The sequence below is a fragment of the Hyla sarda genome, unplaced genomic scaffold, assembly GCF_029499605.1.
Source record: "Hyla sarda isolate aHylSar1 unplaced genomic scaffold, aHylSar1.hap1 scaffold_916, whole genome shotgun sequence".
In the NCBI taxonomy this organism is placed as follows: Eukaryota; Metazoa; Chordata; class Amphibia; order Anura; family Hylidae; genus Hyla; species Hyla sarda.
In genome coordinates this window covers 78701-98897 of record NW_026610945.1, presented here as the reverse complement: position 1 = coordinate 98897, position 20197 = coordinate 78701, and the positions used below count along the sequence as shown (strand labels likewise).

Here is a 20197-nt window from a genome sequence, read left to right as displayed (position 1 = left end):
AGGTTCTGCTGTGTGTACTGGTGGTTGACTGCCCCCCAGCCCAGAGTGTGCATGGAAAATTGTCTGGCAGCCTCCCTGACAGCAAGCAGTGATAGTGCCCATGAAGGGGACCTTGTTGGGCCCGCCCCTTTCACGGTTATCGCTTCTCGGCCTTTTGGCTAAGATCAAGTGTAGTATCTGTTCTTATCAGTTTAATATCTGATACGTCCCCTATCTGGGGACCATATATTAAATGGATTTTTGAGAACGGGGGCCGATTTCGAAGCTTGCTTCCGTCGCCCTATGCATTGACCCGATATGGCAGTATCTTCGGGTACAGTGCACCACCCCCTTACAGGGTTAAAAAGAAAGATTCCTACTTTCATTGCTACCTGCTTGCTGGCTAGCCAGCTAGCCAGCCCTGTGGGCCTTGCTGCTGCTGCAGCCAAAAAACAAAAGGTGGTGCTTCTGCTGCTTTTGCTTCTGCTTGTGTCTGGCCCCTGTTGGAGCGTCCAGGCACAGGACTTCTGCTGCTGCTGACTAAATGGCCTCCTTAATTGGATCATTTGAGTAGCCAGCACACCTGTGCAGGTAGGGCATGACATGATAGGCAGCTGCCTTGATAGCGGGTGGGTGCTGAATGTTCCTAATTGACAAAATAAGATTAATGCTTATGAAGAAATATAAAATCTCATCCCTTCCCCAATATCGCGCCACACCCCTACCCCTTAATTCCCTGGTTGAACGTGATGGACATATGTCTTTTTTCGACCGTACTAACTATGTAACTATGTAACATAACATGGGGGGGGGGGTCTCCTGGCTGTTCACACAGGTGTGTCATTGCTGTACATTGACCATGCATTGCTTCTGTGGTATTGCAAAGGCAAAGACAAATGCTTCCAGCCATCCATTGCACTAATGGATTGGTCATCAGCTGGCTGTCTATGTCCCGCATCAATATAGACCAAAGTACAGAGGGTTAGGCTATGCTATTGTGCACCTACCTGATGCATCAGAAGGTGCGAGGCCCTTGCTAAATTCTGTGCACAGACTTTGAGATCTATGCTTTAGACTGTATCTAAACCTGCTCCAACATGGACTGACATTCTGGCCTACTTTCAGCCGATGCGACTTGTCTGTCGCTGAACAGTCGCTTTTTATGTATTCAGCACCTATGTATAATGTTGTAAAAATGCTCTAGAAGCTAAAGTCGCAGAAATGTCACACATATTTGGCCTGCAACTTTCTGTGCGACAAATTCAGACAGGAAAAATCAGTATAAATCCTTAGAAAATTATCCCCCAGTGTCTCCATCTGCTGGCGGTATTGAATAAGCATTGCTGCACTGATGGGGTATGCATTAGACGAAAAAAAAGAAGAAAAAGAAGAATAATACGCCCAGAAAAGAGGCGAAAAGGAGAAAAACGTAAAAAAACGTGAAAAAAAAGTAAGAGGAAGAGAAGGGAAAAAAAGGTGGAAATGGGTTTAAAAGTGATTTCGGCGGAGAAATATATATATATATATATATATATATATATATATATATATATGCGCACACACACACATAGATATAAACGTATTCTCCGTTGAGATATTGCAGCCGCTGCTGTGTCCAGGCCCAGGAGCCTTAGCACTGTGCTGTGATGTCACTCAATACCACTGACATCACTAGGTGTAAACAACATCTCTCCTTTGCTGTGTATGTGACTATGGAGCTGTTTGGTGATGTCGTCTATTACGGCCTTCATAGAAGCAACAGGAGATTGTTGCATCCATCTTGAACCCTCAGAACTACAGTGCTATGATGTCACTCACTTCCACAGGCCTTGCAGAGTGTAAACAACAACAACCCAGCTTTGTTGTGTATGTAACCAAAGGGATTTGTGATGTCACCTAGAACCTTCACAGCAGCGACAGCTTTATGAGGAGCATCAGCACTGCTCTGCCTGAGCAGAACCATCACCGCCATAGGTTGTCAAATAACCCGGATTTAACCCACACAGGTAAGTCCAATGGGGTGCAGGCATGTCCTCTATGCTTACAGCTTCCCGTGGGTGTTGGTTTGATACCGTTTGGGGACAGCCAAGGAGGCATCTGCAGGCAACAAAGGTAGGTGTGTGCTTGTGTGTGTGTTTCCTATGCAGATCCTAAGCCCAGTGTCACATGCAAGTAGGAGGAGTAAGAAGGGTTCCTGGCAAATCCGGGTTATGGATTGCATTTAAAAAGGCCCCGTGGGAGTGCAATGGGCCCCTGTCTTGCTGCTTAGCAATAATGGTATGGGTTTAGGTTCTGCTGTGTGTACTGGTGGTTGACTGCCCCCCAGCCCAGAGTGTGCATGGAAAATTGTCTGGCAGCCTCCCTGACAGCAAGCAGTGATAGTGCCCATGAAGGGGACCTTGTTGGGCCCGCCCCTTTCACGGTTATCGCTTCTCGGCCTTTTGGCTAAGATCAAGTGTAGTATCTGTTCTTATCAGTTTAATATCTGATACGTCCCCTATCTGGGGACCATATATTAAATGGATTTTTGAGAACGGGGGCCGATTTCGAAGCTTGCTTCCGTCGCCCTATGCATTGACCCGATATGGCAGTATCTTCGGGTACAGTGCACCACCCCCTTACAGGGTTAAAAAGAAAGATTCCTACTTTCATTGCTACCTGCTTGCTGGCTAGCCAGCTAGCCAGCCCTGTGGGCCTTGCTGCTGCTGCAGCCAAAAAACAAAAGGTGGTGCTGCTGCTGCTTCTGCTGCTTCTGCTTCTGCTTGTGTCTGGCCCCTGTTGGAGCGTCCAGGCACAGGACTTCTGCTGCTGCTGACTAAATGGCCTCCTTAATTGGATCATTTGAGTAGCCAGCACACCTGTGCAGGTAGGGCATGACATGATAGGCAGCTGCCTTGATAGCGGGTGGGTGCTGAATGTTCCTAATTGACAAAATAAGATTAATGCTTATGAAGAAATATAAAATCTCATCCCTTCCCCAATATCGCGCCACACCCCTACCCCTTAATTCCCTGGTTGAACGTGATGGACATATGTCTTTTTTCGACCGTACTAACTATGTAACTATGTAACATAACATGGGGGGGGGGTCTCCTGGCTGTTCACACAGGTGTGTCATTGCTGTACATTGACCATGCATTGCTTCTGTGGTATTGCAAAGGCAAAGACAAATGCTTCCAGCCATCCATTGCACTAATGGATTGGTCATCAGCTGGCTGTCTATGTCCCGCATCAATATAGACCAAAGTACAGAGGGTTAGGCTATGCTATTGTGCACCTACCTGATGCATCAGAAGGTGCGAGGCCCTTGCTAAATTCTGTGCACAGACTTTGAGATCTATGCTTTAGACTGTATCTAAACCTGCTCCAACATGGACTGACATTCTGGCCTACTTTCAGCCGATGCGACTTGTCTGTCGCTGAACAGTCGCTTTTTATGTATTCAGCACCTATGTATAATGTTGTAAAAATGCTCTAGAAGCTAAAGTCGCAGAAATGTCACACATATTTGGCCTGCAACTTTCTGTGCGACAAATTCAGACAGGAAAAATCAGTATAAATCCTTAGAAAATTATCCCCCAGTGTCTCCATCTGCTGGCGGTATTGAATAAGCATTGCTGCACTGATGGGGTATGCATTAGACGAAAAAAAAGAAGAAAAAGAAGAATAATACGCCCAGAAAAGAGGCGAAAAGGAGAAAAACGTAAAAAAACGTGAAAAAAAAGTAAGAGGAAGAGAAGGGAAAAAAAGGTGGAAATGGGTTTAAAAGTGATTTCGGCGGAGAAATATATATATATATATATATATATATATATATATATATGCGCACACACACACATAGATATAAACGTATTCTCCGTTGAGATATTGCAGCCGCTGCTGTGTCCAGGCCCAGGAGCCTTAGCACTGTGCTGTGATGTCACTCAATACCACTGACATCACTAGGTGTAAACAACATCTCTCCTTTGCTGTGTATGTGACTATGGAGCTGTTTGGTGATGTCGTCTATTACGGCCTTCATAGAAGCAACAGGAGATTGTTGCATCCATCTTGAACCCTCAGAACTACAGTGCTATGATGTCACTCACTTCCACAGGCCTTGCAGAGTGTAAACAACAACAACCCAGCTTTGTTGTGTATGTAACCAAAGGGATTTGTGATGTCACCTAGAACCTTCACAGCAGCGACAGCTTTATGAGGAGCATCAGCACTGCTCTGCCTGAGCAGAACCATCACCGCCATAGGTTGTCAAATAACCCGGATTTAACCCACACAGGTAAGTCCAATGGGGTGCAGGCATGTCCTCTATGCTTACAGCTTCCCGTGGGTGTTGGTTTGATACCGTTTGGGGACAGCCAAGGAGGCATCTGCAGGCAACAAAGGTAGGTGTGTGCTTGTGTGTGTGTTTCCTATGCAGATCCTAAGCCCAGTGTCACATGCAAGTAGGAGGAGTAAGAAGGGTTCCTGGCAAATCCGGGTTATGGATTGCATTTAAAAAGGCCCCGTGGGAGTGCAATGGGCCCCTGTCTTGCTGCTTAGCAATAATGGTATGGGTTTAGGTTCTGCTGTGTGTACTGGTGGTTGACTGCCCCCCAGCCCAGAGTGTGCATGGAAAATTGTCTGGCAGCCTCCCTGACAGCAAGCAGTGATAGTGCCCATGAAGGGGACCTTGTTGGGCCCGCCCCTTTCACGGTTATCGCTTCTCGGCCTTTTGGCTAAGATCAAGTGTAGTATCTGTTCTTATCAGTTTAATATCTGATACGTCCCCTATCTGGGGACCATATATTAAATGGATTTTTGAGAACGGGGGCCGATTTCGAAGCTTGCTTCCGTCGCCCTATGCATTGACCCGATATGGCAGTATCTTCGGGTACAGTGCACCACCCCCTTACAGGGTTAAAAAGAAAGATTCCTACTTTCATTGCTACCTGCTTGCTGGCTAGCCAGCTAGCCAGCCCTGTGGGCCTTGCTGCTGCTGCAGCCAAAAAACAAAAGGTGGTGCTTCTGCTGCTTCTGCTGCTTCTGCTTCTGCTTGTGTCTGGCCCCTGTTGGAGCGTCCAGGCACAGGACTTCTGCTGCTGCTGACTAAATGGCCTCCTTAATTGGATCATTTGAGTAGCCAGCACACCTGTGCAGGTAGGGCATGACATGATAGGCAGCTGCCTTGATAGCGGGTGGGTGCTGAATGTTCCTAATTGACAAAATAAGATTAATGCTTATGAAGAAATATAAAATCTCATCCCTTCCCCAATATCGCGCCACACCCCTACCCCTTAATTCCCTGGTTGAACGTGATGGACATATGTCTTTTTTCGACCGTACTAACTATGTAACTATGTAACATAACATGGGGGGGGGGGGTCTCCTGGCTGTTCACACAGGTGTGTCATTGCTGTACATTGACCATGCATTGCTTCTGTGGTATTGCAAAGGCAAAGACAAATGCTTCCAGCCATCCATTGCACTAATGGATTGGTCATCAGCTGGCTGTCTATGTCCCGCATCAATATAGACCAAAGTACAGAGGGTTAGGCTATGCTATTGTGCACCTACCTGATGCATCAGAAGGTGCGAGGCCCTTGCTAAATTCTGTGCACAGACTTTGAGATCTATGCTTTAGACTGTATCTAAACCTGCTCCAACATGGACTGACATTCTGGCCTACTTTCAGCCGATGCGACTTGTCTGTCGCTGAACAGTCGCTTTTTATGTATTCAGCACCTATGTATAATGTTGTAAAAATGCTCTAGAAGCTAAAGTCGCAGAAATGTCACACATATTTGGCCTGCAACTTTCTGTGCGACAAATTCAGACAGGAAAAATCAGTATAAATCCTTAGAAAATTATCCCCCAGTGTCTCCATCTGCTGGCGGTATTGAATAAGCATTGCTGCACTGATGGGGTATGCATTAGACGAAAAAAAAGAAGAAAAAGAAGAATAATACGCCCAGAAAAGAGGCGAAAAGGAGAAAAACGTAAAAAAACGTGAAAAAAAAGTAAGAGGAAGAGAAGGGAAAAAAAGGTGGAAATGGGTTTAAAAGTGATTTCGGCGGAGAAATATATATATATATATATATATATATATATATATATATATGCGCACACACACACATAGATATAAACGTATTCTCCGTTGAGATATTGCAGCCGCTGCTGTGTCCAGGCCCAGGAGCCTTAGCACTGTGCTGTGATGTCACTCAATACCACTGACATCACTAGGTGTAAACAACATCTCTCCTTTGCTGTGTATGTGACTATGGAGCTGTTTGGTGATGTCGTCTATTACGGCCTTCATAGAAGCAACAGGAGATTGTTGCATCCATCTTGAACCCTCAGAACTACAGTGCTATGATGTCACTCACTTCCACAGGCCTTGCAGAGTGTAAACAACAACAACCCAGCTTTGTTGTGTATGTAACCAAAGGGATTTGTGATGTCACCTAGAACCTTCACAGCAGCGACAGCTTTATGAGGAGCATCAGCACTGCTCTGCCTGAGCAGAACCATCACCGCCATAGGTTGTCAAATAACCCGGATTTAACCCACACAGGTAAGTCCAATGGGGTGCAGGCATGTCCTCTATGCTTACAGCTTCCCGTGGGTGTTGGTTTGATACCGTTTGGGGACAGCCAAGGAGGCATCTGCAGGCAACAAAGGTAGGTGTGTGCTTGTGTGTGTGTTTCCTATGCAGATCCTAAGCCCAGTGTCACATGCAAGTAGGAGGAGTAAGAAGGGTTCCTGGCAAATCCGGGTTATGGATTGCATTTAAAAAGGCCCCGTGGGAGTGCAATGGGCCCCTGTCTTGCTGCTTAGCAATAATGGTATGGGTTTAGGTTCTGCTGTGTGTACTGGTGGTTGACTGCCCCCCAGCCCAGAGTGTGCATGGAAAATTGTCTGGCAGCCTCCCTGACAGCAAGCAGTGATAGTGCCCATGAAGGGGACCTTGTTGGGCCCGCCCCTTTCACGGTTATCGCTTCTCGGCCTTTTGGCTAAGATCAAGTGTAGTATCTGTTCTTATCAGTTTAATATCTGATACGTCCCCTATCTGGGGACCATATATTAAATGGATTTTTGAGAACGGGGGCCGATTTCGAAGCTTGCTTCCGTCGCCCTATGCATTGACCCGATATGGCAGTATCTTCGGGTACAGTGCACCACCCCCTTACAGGGTTAAAAAGAAAGATTCCTACTTTCATTGCTACCTGCTTGCTGGCTAGCCAGCTAGCCAGCCCTGTGGGCCTTGCTGCTGCTGCAGCCAAAAAACAAAAGGTGGTGCTGCTGCTGCTTCTGCTGCTTCTGCTTCTGCTTGTGTCTGGCCCCTGTTGGAGCGTCCAGGCACAGGACTTCTGCTGCTGCTGACTAAATGGCCTCCTTAATTGGATCATTTGAGTAGCCAGCACACCTGTGCAGGTAGGGCATGACATGATAGGCAGCTGCCTTGATAGCGGGTGGGTGCTGAATGTTCCTAATTGACAAAATAAGATTAATGCTTATGAAGAAATATAAAATCTCATCCCTTCCCCAATATCGCGCCACACCCCTACCCCTTAATTCCCTGGTTGAACGTGATGGACATATGTCTTTTTTCGACCGTACTAACTATGTAACTATGTAACATAACATGGGGGGGGGGGGTCTCCTGGCTGTTCACACAGGTGTGTCATTGCTGTACATTGACCATGCATTGCTTCTGTGGTATTGCAAAGGCAAAGACAAATGCTTCCAGCCATCCATTGCACTAATGGATTGGTCATCAGCTGGCTGTCTATGTCCCGCATCAATATAGACCAAAGTACAGAGGGTTAGGCTATGCTATTGTGCACCTACCTGATGCATCAGAAGGTGCGAGGCCCTTGCTAAATTCTGTGCACAGACTTTGAGATCTATGCTTTAGACTGTATCTAAACCTGCTCCAACATGGACTGACATTCTGGCCTACTTTCAGCCAATGCGACTTGTCTGTCGCTGAACAGTCGCTTTTTATGTATTCAGCACCTATGTATAATGTTGTAAAAATGCTCTAGAAGCTAAAGTCGCAGAAATGTCACACATATTTGGCCTGCAACTTTCTGTGCGACAAATTCAGACAGGAAAAATCAGTATAAATCCTTAGAAAATTATCCCCCAGTGTCTCCATCTGCTGGCGGTATTGAATAAGCATTGCTGCACTGATGGGGTATGCATTAGACGAAAAAAAAGAAGAAAAAGAAGAATAATACGCCCAGAAAAGAGGCGAAAAGGAGAAAAACGTAAAAAAACGTGAAAAAAAAGTAAGAGGAAGAGAAGGGAAAAAAAGGTGGAAATGGGTTTAAAAGTGATTTCGGCGGAGAAATATATATATATATATATATATATATATATATATATATATATGCGCACACACACACATAGATATAAACGTATTCTCCGTTGAGATATTGCAGCCGCTGCTGTGTCCAGGCCCAGGAGCCTTAGCACTGTGCTGTGATGTCACTCAATACCACTGACATCACTAGGTGTAAACAACATCTCTCCTTTGCTGTGTATGTGACTATGGAGCTGTTTGGTGATGTCGTCTATTACGGCCTTCATAGAAGCAACAGGAGATTGTTGCATCCATCTTGAACCCTCAGAACTACAGTGCTATGATGTCACTCACTTCCACAGGCCTTGCAGAGTGTAAACAACAACAACCCAGCTTTGTTGTGTATGTAACCAAAGGGATTTGTGATGTCACCTAGAACCTTCACAGCAGCGACAGCTTTATGAGGAGCATCAGCACTGCTCTGCCTGAGCAGAACCATCACCGCCATAGGTTGTCAAATAACCCGGATTTAACCCACACAGGTAAGTCCAATGGGGTGCAGGCATGTCCTCTATGCTTACAGCTTCCCGTGGGTGTTGGTTTGATACCGTTTGGGGACAGCCAAGGAGGCATCTGCAGGCAACAAAGGTAGGTGTGTGCTTGTGTGTGTGTTTCCTATGCAGATCCTAAGCCCAGTGTCACATGCAAGTAGGAGGAGTAAGAAGGGTTCCTGGCAAATCCGGGTTATGGATTGCATTTAAAAAGGCCCCGTGGGAGTGCAATGGGCCCCTGTCTTGCTGCTTAGCAATAATGGTATGGGTTTAGGTTCTGCTGTGTGTACTGGTGGTTGACTGCCCCCCAGCCCAGAGTGTGCATGGAAAATTGTCTGGCAGCCTCCCTGACAGCAAGCAGTGATAGTGCCCATGAAGGGGACCTTGTTGGGCCCGCCCCTTTCACGGTTATCGCTTCTCGGCCTTTTGGCTAAGATCAAGTGTAGTATCTGTTCTTATCAGTTTAATATCTGATACGTCCCCTATCTGGGGACCATATATTAAATGGATTTTTGAGAACGGGGGCCGATTTCGAAGCTTGCTTCCGTCGCCCTATGCATTGACCCGATATGGCAGTATCTTCGGGTACAGTGCACCACCCCCTTACAGGGTTAAAAAGAAAGATTCCTACTTTCATTGCTACCTGCTTGCTGGCTAGCCAGCTAGCCAGCCCTGTGGGCCTTGCTGCTGCTGCAGCCAAAAAACAAAAGGTGGTGGTGCTGCTGCTGCTTCTGCTGCTTCTGCTTCTGCTTGTGTCTGGCCCCTGTTGGAGCGTCCAGGCACAGGACTTCTGCTGCTGCTGACTAAATGGCCTCCTTAATTGGATCATTTGAGTAGCCAGCACACCTGTGCAGGTAGGGCATGACATGATAGGCAGCTGCCTTGATAGCGGGTGGGTGCTGAATGTTCCTAATTGACAAAATAAGATTAATGCTTATGAAGAAATATAAAATCTCATCCCTTCCCCAATATCGCGCCACACCCCTACCCCTTAATTCCCTGGTTGAACGTGATGGACATATGTCTTTTTTCGACCGTACTAACTATGTAACTATGTAACATAACATGGGGGGGGGGGGGTCTCCTGGCTGTTCACACAGGTGTGTCATTGCTGTACATTGACCATGCATTGCTTCTGTGGTATTGCAAAGGCAAAGACAAATGCTTCCAGCCATCCATTGCACTAATGGATTGGTCATCAGCTGGCTGTCTATGTCCCGCATCAATATAGACCAAAGTACAGAGGGTTAGGCTATGCTATTGTGCACCTACCTGATGCATCAGAAGGTGCGAGGCCCTTGCTAAATTCTGTGCACAGACTTTGAGATCTATGCTTTAGACTGTATCTAAACCTGCTCCAACATGGACTGACATTCTGGCCTACTTTCAGCCGATGCGACTTGTCTGTCGCTGAACAGTCGCTTTTTATGTATTCAGCACCTATGTATAATGTTGTAAAAATGCTCTAGAAGCTAAAGTCGCAGAAATGTCACACATATTTGGCCTGCAACTTTCTGTGCGACAAATTCAGACAGGAAAAATCAGTATAAATCCTTAGAAAATTATCCCCCAGTGTCTCCATCTGCTGGCGGTATTGAATAAGCATTGCTGCACTGATGGGGTATGCATTAGACGAAAAAAAAGAAGAAAAAGAAGAATAATACGCCCAGAAAAGAGGCGAAAAGGAGAAAAACGTAAAAAAAAATGTGAAAAAAAAGTAAGAGGAAGAGAAGGGAAAAAAAGGTGGAAATGGGTTTAAAAGTGATTTCGGCGGAGAAATATATATATATATATATATATATATATATATATATATATATATATATGCGCACACACACACATAGATATAAACGTATTCTCCGTTGAGATATTGCAGCCGCTGCTGTGTCCAGGCCCAGGAGCCTTAGCACTGTGCTGTGATGTCACTCAATACCACTGACATCACTAGGTGTAAACAACATCTCTCCTTTGCTGTGTATGTGACTATGGAGCTGTTTGGTGATGTCGTCTATTACGGCCTTCATAGAAGCAACAGGAGATTGTTGCATCCATCTTGAACCCTCAGAACTACAGTGCTATGATGTCACTCACTTCCACAGGCCTTGCAGAGTGTAAACAACAACAACCCAGCTTTGTTGTGTATGTAACCAAAGGGATTTGTGATGTCACCTAGAACCTTCACAGCAGCGACAGCTTTATGAGGAGCATCAGCACTGCTCTGCCTGAGCAGAACCATCACCGCCATAGGTTGTCAAATAACCCGGATTTAACCCACACAGGTAAGTCCAATGGGGTGCAGGCATGTCCTCTATGCTTACAGCTTCCCGTGGGTGTTGGTTTGATACCGTTTGGGGACAGCCAAGGAGGCATCTGCAGGCAACAAAGGTAGGTGTGTGCTTGTGTGTGTGTTTCCTATGCAGATCCTAAGCCCAGTGTCACATGCAAGTAGGAGGAGTAAGAAGGGTTCCTGGCAAATCCGGGTTATGGATTGCATTTAAAAAGGCCCCGTGGGAGTGCAATGGGCCCCTGTCTTGCTGCTTAGCAATAATGGTATGGGTTTAGGTTCTGCTGTGTGTACTGGTGGTTGACTGCCCCCCAGCCCAGAGTGTGCATGGAAAATTGTCTGGCAGCCTCCCTGACAGCAAGCAGTGATAGTGCCCATGAAGGGGACCTTGTTGGGCCCGCCCCTTTCACGGTTATCGCTTCTCGGCCTTTTGGCTAAGATCAAGTGTAGTATCTGTTCTTATCAGTTTAATATCTGATACGTCCCCTATCTGGGGACCATATATTAAATGGATTTTTGAGAACGGGGGCCGATTTCGAAGCTTGCTTCCGTCGCCCTATGCATTGACCCGATATGGCAGTATCTTCGGGTACAGTGCACCACCCCCTTACAGGGTTAAAAAGAAAGATTCCTACTTTCATTGCTACCTGCTTGCTGGCTAGCCAGCTAGCCAGCCCTGTGGGCCTTGCTGCTGCTGCAGCCAAAAAACAAAAGGTGGTGCTGCTGCTGCTTCTGCTGCTTCTGCTTCTGCTTGTGTCTGGCCCCTGTTGGAGCGTCCAGGCACAGGACTTCTGCTGCTGCTGACTAAATGGCCTCCTTAATTGGATCATTTGAGTAGCCAGCACACCTGTGCAGGTAGGACATGACATGATAGGCAGCTGCCTTGATAGCGGGTGGGTGCTGAATGTTCCTAATTGACAAAATAAGATTAATGCTTATGAAGAAATATAAAATCTCATCCCTTCCCCAATATCGCGCCACACCCCTACCCCTTAATTCCCTGGTTGAACGTGATGGACATATGTCTTTTTTCGACCGTACTAACTATGTAACTATGTAACATAACATGGGGGGGGGGGGTCTCCTGGCTGTTCACACAGGTGTGTCATTGCTGTACATTGACCATGCATTGCTTCTGTGGTATTGCAAAGGCAAAGACAAATGCTTCCAGCCATCCATTGCACTAATGGATTGGTCATCAGCTGGCTGTCTATGTCCCGCATCAATATAGACCAAAGTACAGAGGGTTAGGCTATGCTATTGTGCACCTACCTGATGCATCAGAAGGTGCGAGGCCCTTGCTAAATTCTGTGCACAGACTTTGAGATCTATGCTTTAGACTGTATCTAAACCTGCTCCAACATGGACTGACATTCTGGCCTACTTTCAGCCGATGCGACTTGTCTGTCGCTGAACAGTCGCTTTTTATGTATTCAGCACCTATGTATAATGTTGTAAAAATGCTCTAGAAGCTAAAGTCGCAGAAATGTCACACATATTTGGCCTGCAACTTTCTGTGCGACAAATTCAGACAGGAAAAATCAGTATAAATCCTTAGAAAATTATCCCCCAGTGTCTCCATCTGCTGGCGGTATTGAATAAGCATTGCTGCACTGATGGGGTATGCATTAGACGAAAAAAAAGAAGAATAATACGCCCAGAAAAGAGGCGAAAAGGAGAAAAACGTAAAAAAACGTGAAAAAAAAGTAAGAGGAAGAGAAGGGAAAAAAAGGTGGAAATGGGTTTAAAAGTGATTTCGGCGGAGAAATATATATATATATATATATATATATATATATATATATATATATATATATGCGCACACACACACATAGATATAAACGTATTCTCCGTTGAGATATTGCAGCCGCTGCTGTGTCCAGGCCCAGGAGCCTTAGCACTGTGCTGTGATGTCACTCAATACCACTGACATCACTAGGTGTAAACAACATCTCTCCTTTGCTGTGTATGTGACTATGGAGCTGTTTGGTGATGTCGTCTATTACGGCCTTCATAGAAGCAACAGGAGATTGTTGCATCCATCTTGAACCCTCAGAACTACAGTGCTATGATGTCACTCACTTCCACAGGCCTTGCAGAGTGTAAACAACAACAACCCAGCTTTGTTGTGTATGTAACCAAAGGGATTTGTGATGTCACCTAGAACCTTCACAGCAGCGACAGCTTTATGAGGAGCATCAGCACTGCTCTGCCTGAGCAGAACCATCACCGCCATAGGTTGTCAAATAACCCGGATTTAACCCACACAGGTAAGTCCAATGGGGTGCAGGCATGTCCTCTATGCTTACAGCTTCCCGTGGGTGTTGGTTTGATACCGTTTGGGGACAGCCAAGGAGGCATCTGCAGGCAACAAAGGTAGGTGTGTGCTTGTGTGTGTGTTTCCTATGCAGATCCTAAGCCCAGTGTCACATGCAAGTAGGAGGAGTAAGAAGGGTTCCTGGCAAATCCGGGTTATGGATTGCATTTAAAAAGGCCCCGTGGGAGTGCAATGGGCCCCTGTCTTGCTGCTTAGCAATAATGGTATGGGTTTAGGTTCTGCTGTGTGTACTGGTGGTTGACTGCCCCCCAGCCCAGAGTGTGCATGGAAAATTGTCTGGCAGCCTCCCTGACAGCAAGCAGTGATAGTGCCCATGAAGGGGACCTTGTTGGGCCCGCCCCTTTCTCGGTTATCGCTTCTCGGCCTTTTGGCTAAGATCAAGTGTAGTATCTGTTCTTATCAGTTTAATATCTGATACGTCCCCTATCTGGGGACCATATATTAAATGGATTTTTGAGAACGGGGGCCGATTTCGAAGCTTGCTTCCGTCGCCCTATGCATTGACCCGATATGGCAGTATCTTCGGGTACAGTGCACCACCCCCTTACAGGGTTAAAAAGAAAGATTCCTACTTTCATTGCTACCTGCTTGCTGGCTAGCCAGCTAGCCAGCCCTGTGGGCCTTGCTGCTGCTGCAGCCAAAAAACAAAAGGTGGTGCTGCTGCTGCTTCTGCTGCTTCTGCTTCTGCTTGTGTCTGGCCCCTGTTGGAGCGTCCAGGCACAGGACTTCTGCTGCTGCTGACTAAATGGCCTCCTTAATTGGATCATTTGAGTAGCCAGCACACCTGTGCAGGTAGGGCATGACATGATAGGCAGCTGCCTTGATAGCGGGTGGGTGCTGAATGTTCCTAATTGACAAAATAAGATTAATGCTTATGAAGAAATATAAAATCTCATCCCTTCCCCAATATCGCGCCACACCCCTACCCCTTAATTCCCTGGTTGAACGTGATGGACATATGTCTTTTTTCGACCGTACTAACTATGTAACTATGTAACATAACATGGGGGGGGGTCTCCTGGCTGTTCACACAGGTGTGTCATTGCTGTACATTGACCATGCATTGCTTCTGTGGTATTGCAAAGGCAAAGACAAATGCTTCCAGCCATCCATTGCACTAATGGATTGGTCATCAGCTGGCTGTCTATGTCCCGCATCAATATAGACCAAAGTACAGAGGGTTAGGCTATGCTATTGTGCACCTACCTGATGCATCAGAAGGTGCGAGGCCCTTGCTAAATTCTGTGCACAGACTTTGAGATCTATGCTTTAGACTGTATCTAAACCTGCTCCAACATGGACTGACATTCTGGCCTACTTTCAGCCGATGCGACTTGTCTGTCGCTGAACAGTCGCTTTTTATGTATTCAGCACCTATGTATAATGTTGTAAAAATGCTCTAGAAGCTAAAGTCGCAGAAATGTCACACATATTTGGCCTGCAACTTTCTGTGCGACAAATTCAGACAGGAAAAATCAGTATAAATCCTTAGAAAATTATCCCCCAGTGTCTCCATCTGCTGGCGGTATTGAATAAGCATTGCTGCACTGATGGGGTATGCATTAGACGAAAAAAAAGAAGAAAAAGAAGAATAATACGCCCAGAAAAGAGGCGAAAAGGAGAAAAACGTAAAAAAACGTGAAAAAAAAGTAAGAGGAAGAGAAGGGAAAAAAAGGTGGAAATGGGTTTAAAAGTGATTTCGGCGGAGAAATATATATATATATATATATATATATATATATATATATATATATATATATATGCGCACACACACACATAGATATAAACGTATTCTCCGTTGAGATATTGCAGCCGCTGCTGTGTCCAGGCCCAGGAGCCTTAGCACTGTGCTGTGATGTCACTCAATACCACTGACATCACTAGGTGTAAACAACATCTCTCCTTTGCTGTGTATGTGACTATGGAGCTGTTTGGTGATGTCGTCTATTACGGCCTTCATAGAAGCAACAGGAGATTGTTGCATCCATCTTGAACCCTCAGAACTACAGTGCTATGATGTCACTCACTTCCACAGGCCTTGCAGAGTGTAAACAACAACAACCCAGCTTTGTTGTGTATGTAACCAAAGGGATTTGTGATGTCACCTAGAACCTTCACAGCAGCGACAGCTTTATGAGGAGCATCAGCACTGCTCTGCCTGAGCAGAACCATCACCGCCATAGGTTGTCAAATAACCCGGATTTAACCCACACAGGTAAGTCCAATGGGGTGCAGGCATGTCCTCTATGCTTACAGCTTCCCGTGGGTGTTGGTTTGATACCGTTTGGGGACAGCCAAGGAGGCATCTGCAGGCAACAAAGGTAGGTGTGTGCTTGTGTGTGTGTTTCCTATGCAGATCCTAAGCCCAGTGTCACATGCAAGTAGGAGGAGTAAGAAGGGTTCCTGGCAAATCCGGGTTATGGATTGCATTTAAAAAGGCCCCGTGGGAGTGCAATGGGCCCCTGTCTTGCTGCTTAGCAATAATGGTATGGGTTTAGGTTCTGCTGTGTGTACTGGTGGTTGACTGCCCCCCAGCCCAGAGTGTGCATGGAAAATTGTCTGGCAGCCTCCCTGACAGCAAGCAGTGATAGTGCCCATGAAGGGGACCTTGTTGGGCCCGCCCCTTTCACGGTTATCGCTTCTCGGCCTTTTGGCTAAGATCAAGTGTAGTATCTGTTCTTATCAGTTTAATATCTGATACGTCCCCTATCTGGGGACCATATATTAAATGGATTTTTGAGAACGGGGGCCGATTTCGAAGCTTGCTTCCGTCGCCCTATGCATTGACCCGATATGGCAGTATCTTCGGGTACAGTGCACCACCCCCTTACAGGGTTAAAAAGAAAGATTCCTACTTTCATTGCTACCTGCTTGCTGGCTAGCCAGCTAGCCAGCCCTGTGGGCCTTGCTGCTGCTGCAGCCAAAAAACAAAAGGTGGTGCTGCTGCTGCTTCTGCTGCTTCTGCTTGTGTCTGGCCCCTGTTGGAGCGTCCAGGCACAGGACTTCTGCTGCTGCTGACTAAATGGCCTCCTTAATTGGATCATTTGAGTAGCCAGCACACCTGTGCAGGTAGGGCATGACATGATAGGCAGCTGCCTTGATAGCGGGTGGGTGCTGAATGTTCCTAATTGACAAAATAAGATTAATGCTTATGAAGAAATATAAAATCTCATCCCTTCCCCAATATCGCGCCACACCCCTACCCCTTAATTCCCTGGTTGAACGTGATGGACATATGTCTTTTTTCGACCGTACTAACTATGTAACTATGTAACATAACATGGGGGGGGGGGTCTCCTGGCTGTTCACACAGGTGTGTCATTGCTGTACATTGACCATGCATTGCTTCTGTGGTATTGCAAAGGCAAAGACAAATGCTTCCAGCCATCCATTGCACTAATGGATTGGTCATCAGCTGGCTGTCTATGTCCCGCATCAATATAGACCAAAGTACAGAGGGTTAGGCTATGCTATTGTGCACCTACCTGATGCATCAGAAGGTGCGAGGCCCTTGCTAAATTCTGTGCACAGACTTTGAGATCTATGCTTTAGACTGTATCTAAACCTGCTCCAACATGGACTGACATTCTGGCCTACTTTCAGCCGATGCGACTTGTCTGTCGCTGAACAGTCGCTTTTTATGTATTCAGCACCTATGTATAATGTTGTAAAAATGCTCTAGAAGCTAAAGTCGCAGAAATGTCACACATATTTGGCCTGCAACTTTCTGTGCGACAAATTCAGACAGGAAAAATCAGTATAAATCCTTAGAAAATTATCCCCCAGTGTCTCCATCTGCTGGCGGTATTGAATAAGCATTGCTGCACTGATGGGGTATGCATTAGACGAAAAAAAAGAAGAAAAAGAAGAATAATACGCCCAGAAAAGAGGCGAAAAGGAGAAAAACGTAAAAAAACGTGAAAAAAAAGTAAGAGGAAGAGAAGGGAAAAAAAGGTGGAAATGGGTTTAAAAGTGATTTCGGCGGAGAAATATATATATATATATATATATATATATATATATATGCGCACACACACACATAGATATAAACGTATTCTCCGTTGAGATATTGCAGCCGCTGCTGTGTCCAGGCCCAGGAGCCTTAGCACTGTGCTGTGATGTCACTCAATACCACTGACATCACTAGGTGTAAACAACATCTCTCCTTTGCTGTGTATGTGACTATGGAGCTGTTTGGTGATGTCGTCTATTACGGCCTTCATAGAAGCAACAGGAGATTGTTGCATCCATCTTGAACCCTCAGAACTACAGTGCTATGATGTCACTCACTTCCACAGGCCTTGCAGAGTGTAAACAACAACAACCCAGCTTTGTTGTGTATGTAACCAAAGGGATTTGTGATGTCACCTAGAACCTTCACAGCAGCGACAGCTTTATGAGGAGCATCAGCACTGCTCTGCCTGAGCAGAACCATCACCGCCATAGGTTGTCAAATAACCCGGATTTAACCCACACAGGTAAGTCCAATGGGGTGCAGGCATGTCCTCTATGCTTACAGCTTCCCGTGGGTGTTGGTTTGATACCGTTTGGGGACAGCCAAGGAGGCATCTGCAGGCAACAAAGGTAGGTGTGTGCTTGTGTGTGTGTTTCCTATGCAGATCCTAAGCCCAGTGTCACATGCAAGTAGGAGGAGTAAGAAGGGTTCCTGGCAAATCCGGGTTATGGATTGCATTTAAAAAGGCCCCGTGGGAGTGCAATGGGCCCCTGTCTTGCTGCTTAGCAATAATGGTATGGGTTTAGGTTCTGCTGTGTGTACTGGTGGTTGACTGCCCCCCAGCCCAGAGTGTGCATGGAAAATTGTCTGGCAGCCTCCCTGACAGCAAGCAGTGATAGTGCCCATGAAGGGGACCTTGTTGGGCCCGCCCCTTTCACGGTTATCGCTTCTCGGCCTTTTGGCTAAGATCAAGTGTAGTATCTGTTCTTATCAGTTTAATATCTGATACGTCCCCTATCTGGGGACCATATATTAAATGGATTTTTGAGAACGGGGGCCGATTTCGAAGCTTGCTTCCGTCGCCCTATGCATTGACCCGATATGGCAGTATCTTCGGGTACAGTGCACCACCCCCTTACAGGGTTAAAAAGAAAGATTCCTACTTTCATTGCTACCTGCTTGCTGGCTAGCCAGCTAGCCAGCCCTGTGGGCCTTGCTGCTGCTGCAGCCAAAAAACAAAAGGTGGTGCTGCTGCTGCTTCTGCTGCTTCTGCTTCTGCTTGTGTCTGGCCCCTGTTGGAGCGTCCAGGCACAGGACTTCTGCTGCTGCTGACTAAATGGCCTCCTTAATTGGATCATTTGAGTAGCCAGCACACCTGTGCAGGTAGGGCATGACATGATAGGCAGCTGCCTTGATAGCGGGTGGGTGCTGAATGTTCCTAATTGACAAAATAAGATTAATGCTTATGAAGAAATATAAAATCTCATCCCTTCCCCAATATCGCGCCACACCCCTACCCCTTAATTCCCTGGTTGAACGTGATGGACATATGTCTTTTTTCGACCGTACTAACTATGTAACTATGTAACATAACATGGGGGGGGGGGTCTCCTGGCTGTTCACACAGGTGTGTCATTGCTGTACATTGACCATGCATTGCTTCTGTGGTATTGCAAAGGCAAAGACAAATGCTTCCAGCCATCCATTGCACTAATGGATTGGTCATCAGCTGGCTGTCTATGTCCCGCATCAATATAGACCAAAGTACAGAGGGTTAGGCTATGCTATTGTGCACCTACCTGATGCATCAGAAGGTGCGAGGCCCTTGCTAAATTCTGTGCACAGACTTTGAGATCTATGCTTTAGACTGTATCTAAACCTGCTCCAACATGGACTGACATTCTGGCCTACTTTCAGCCGATGCGACTTGTCTGTCGCTGAACAGTCGCTTTTTATGTATTCAGCACCTATGTATAATGTTGTAAAAATGCTCTAGAAGCTAAAGTCGCAGAAATGTCACACATATTTGGCCTGCAACTTTCTGTGCGACAAATTCAGACAGGAAAAATCAGTATAAATCCTTAGAAAATTATCCCCCAGTGTCTCCATCTGCTGGCGGTATTGAATAAGCATTGCTGCACTGATGGGGTATGCATTAGACGAAAAAAAAGAAGAAAAAGAAGAATAATACGCCCAGAAAAGAGGCGAAAAGGAGAAAAACGTAAAAAAACGTGAAAAAAAAGTAAGAGGAAGAGAAGGGAAAAAAAGGTGGAAATGGGTTTAAAAGTGATTTCGGCGGAGAAATATATATATATATATATATATATATATATATATATATATATATGCGCACACACACACATAGATATAAACGTATTCTCCGTTGAGATATTGCAGCCGCTGCTGTGTCCAGGCCCAGGAGCCTTAGCACTGTGCTGTGATGTCACTCAATACCACTGACATCACTAGGTGTAAACAACATCTCTCCTTTGCTGTGTATGTGACTATGGAGCTGTTTGGTGATGTCGTCTATTACGGCCTTCATAGAAGCAACAGGAGATTGTTGCATCCATCTTGAACCCTCAGAACTACAGTGCTATGATGTCACTCACTTCCACAGGCCTTGCAGAGTGTAAACAACAACAACCCAGCTTTGTTGTGTATGTAACCAAAGGGATTTGTGATGTCACCTAGAACCTTCACAGCAGCGACAGCTTTATGAGGAGCATCAGCACTGCTCTGCCTGAGCAGAACCATCACCGCCATAGGTTGTCAAATAACCCGGATTTAACCCACACAGGTAAGT

The 20197-nt window shown here is 46.0% G+C and overlaps 9 non-coding genes across 9 annotated transcripts; all 9 read left to right on the top strand.

The window, feature by feature from the left end:
• Positions 1 to 138: 138 nt before the first annotated feature.
• On the top strand, positions 139 to 329 carry LOC130349539 (U2 spliceosomal RNA). The gene has a single exon (XR_008886837.1). It is a non-coding gene; the product is annotated as a U2 spliceosomal RNA (small nuclear RNA).
• Positions 330 to 2404: 2075 nt separating this feature from the next.
• LOC130349538 (U2 spliceosomal RNA) lies at positions 2405 to 2595 on the top strand. The gene has a single exon (XR_008886836.1). It is a non-coding gene; the product is annotated as a U2 spliceosomal RNA (small nuclear RNA).
• Positions 2596 to 4674: 2079 nt separating this feature from the next.
• Positions 4675 to 4865, top strand: LOC130349535 (U2 spliceosomal RNA). The gene has a single exon (XR_008886834.1). It is a non-coding gene; the product is annotated as a U2 spliceosomal RNA (small nuclear RNA).
• A 2083-nt stretch (positions 4866 to 6948) lies between these two features.
• On the top strand, positions 6949 to 7139 carry LOC130349534 (U2 spliceosomal RNA). Its single transcript, XR_008886833.1, has one exon. It is a non-coding gene; the product is annotated as a U2 spliceosomal RNA (small nuclear RNA).
• Positions 7140 to 9224: 2085 nt separating this feature from the next.
• LOC130349533 (U2 spliceosomal RNA) lies at positions 9225 to 9415 on the top strand. Its single transcript, XR_008886832.1, has one exon. It is a non-coding gene; the product is annotated as a U2 spliceosomal RNA (small nuclear RNA).
• Positions 9416 to 11512: 2097 nt separating this feature from the next.
• On the top strand, positions 11513 to 11703 carry LOC130349532 (U2 spliceosomal RNA). The gene has a single exon (XR_008886831.1). It is a non-coding gene; the product is annotated as a U2 spliceosomal RNA (small nuclear RNA).
• Positions 11704 to 13787: 2084 nt separating this feature from the next.
• On the top strand, positions 13788 to 13978 carry LOC130349531 (U2 spliceosomal RNA). The gene has a single exon (XR_008886830.1). It is a non-coding gene; the product is annotated as a U2 spliceosomal RNA (small nuclear RNA).
• Positions 13979 to 16070: 2092 nt separating this feature from the next.
• LOC130349530 (U2 spliceosomal RNA) lies at positions 16071 to 16261 on the top strand. The gene has a single exon (XR_008886829.1). It is a non-coding gene; the product is annotated as a U2 spliceosomal RNA (small nuclear RNA).
• Positions 16262 to 18333: 2072 nt separating this feature from the next.
• Positions 18334 to 18524, top strand: LOC130349529 (U2 spliceosomal RNA). The gene has a single exon (XR_008886828.1). It is a non-coding gene; the product is annotated as a U2 spliceosomal RNA (small nuclear RNA).
• Positions 18525 to 20197: the final 1673 nt, after the last annotated feature.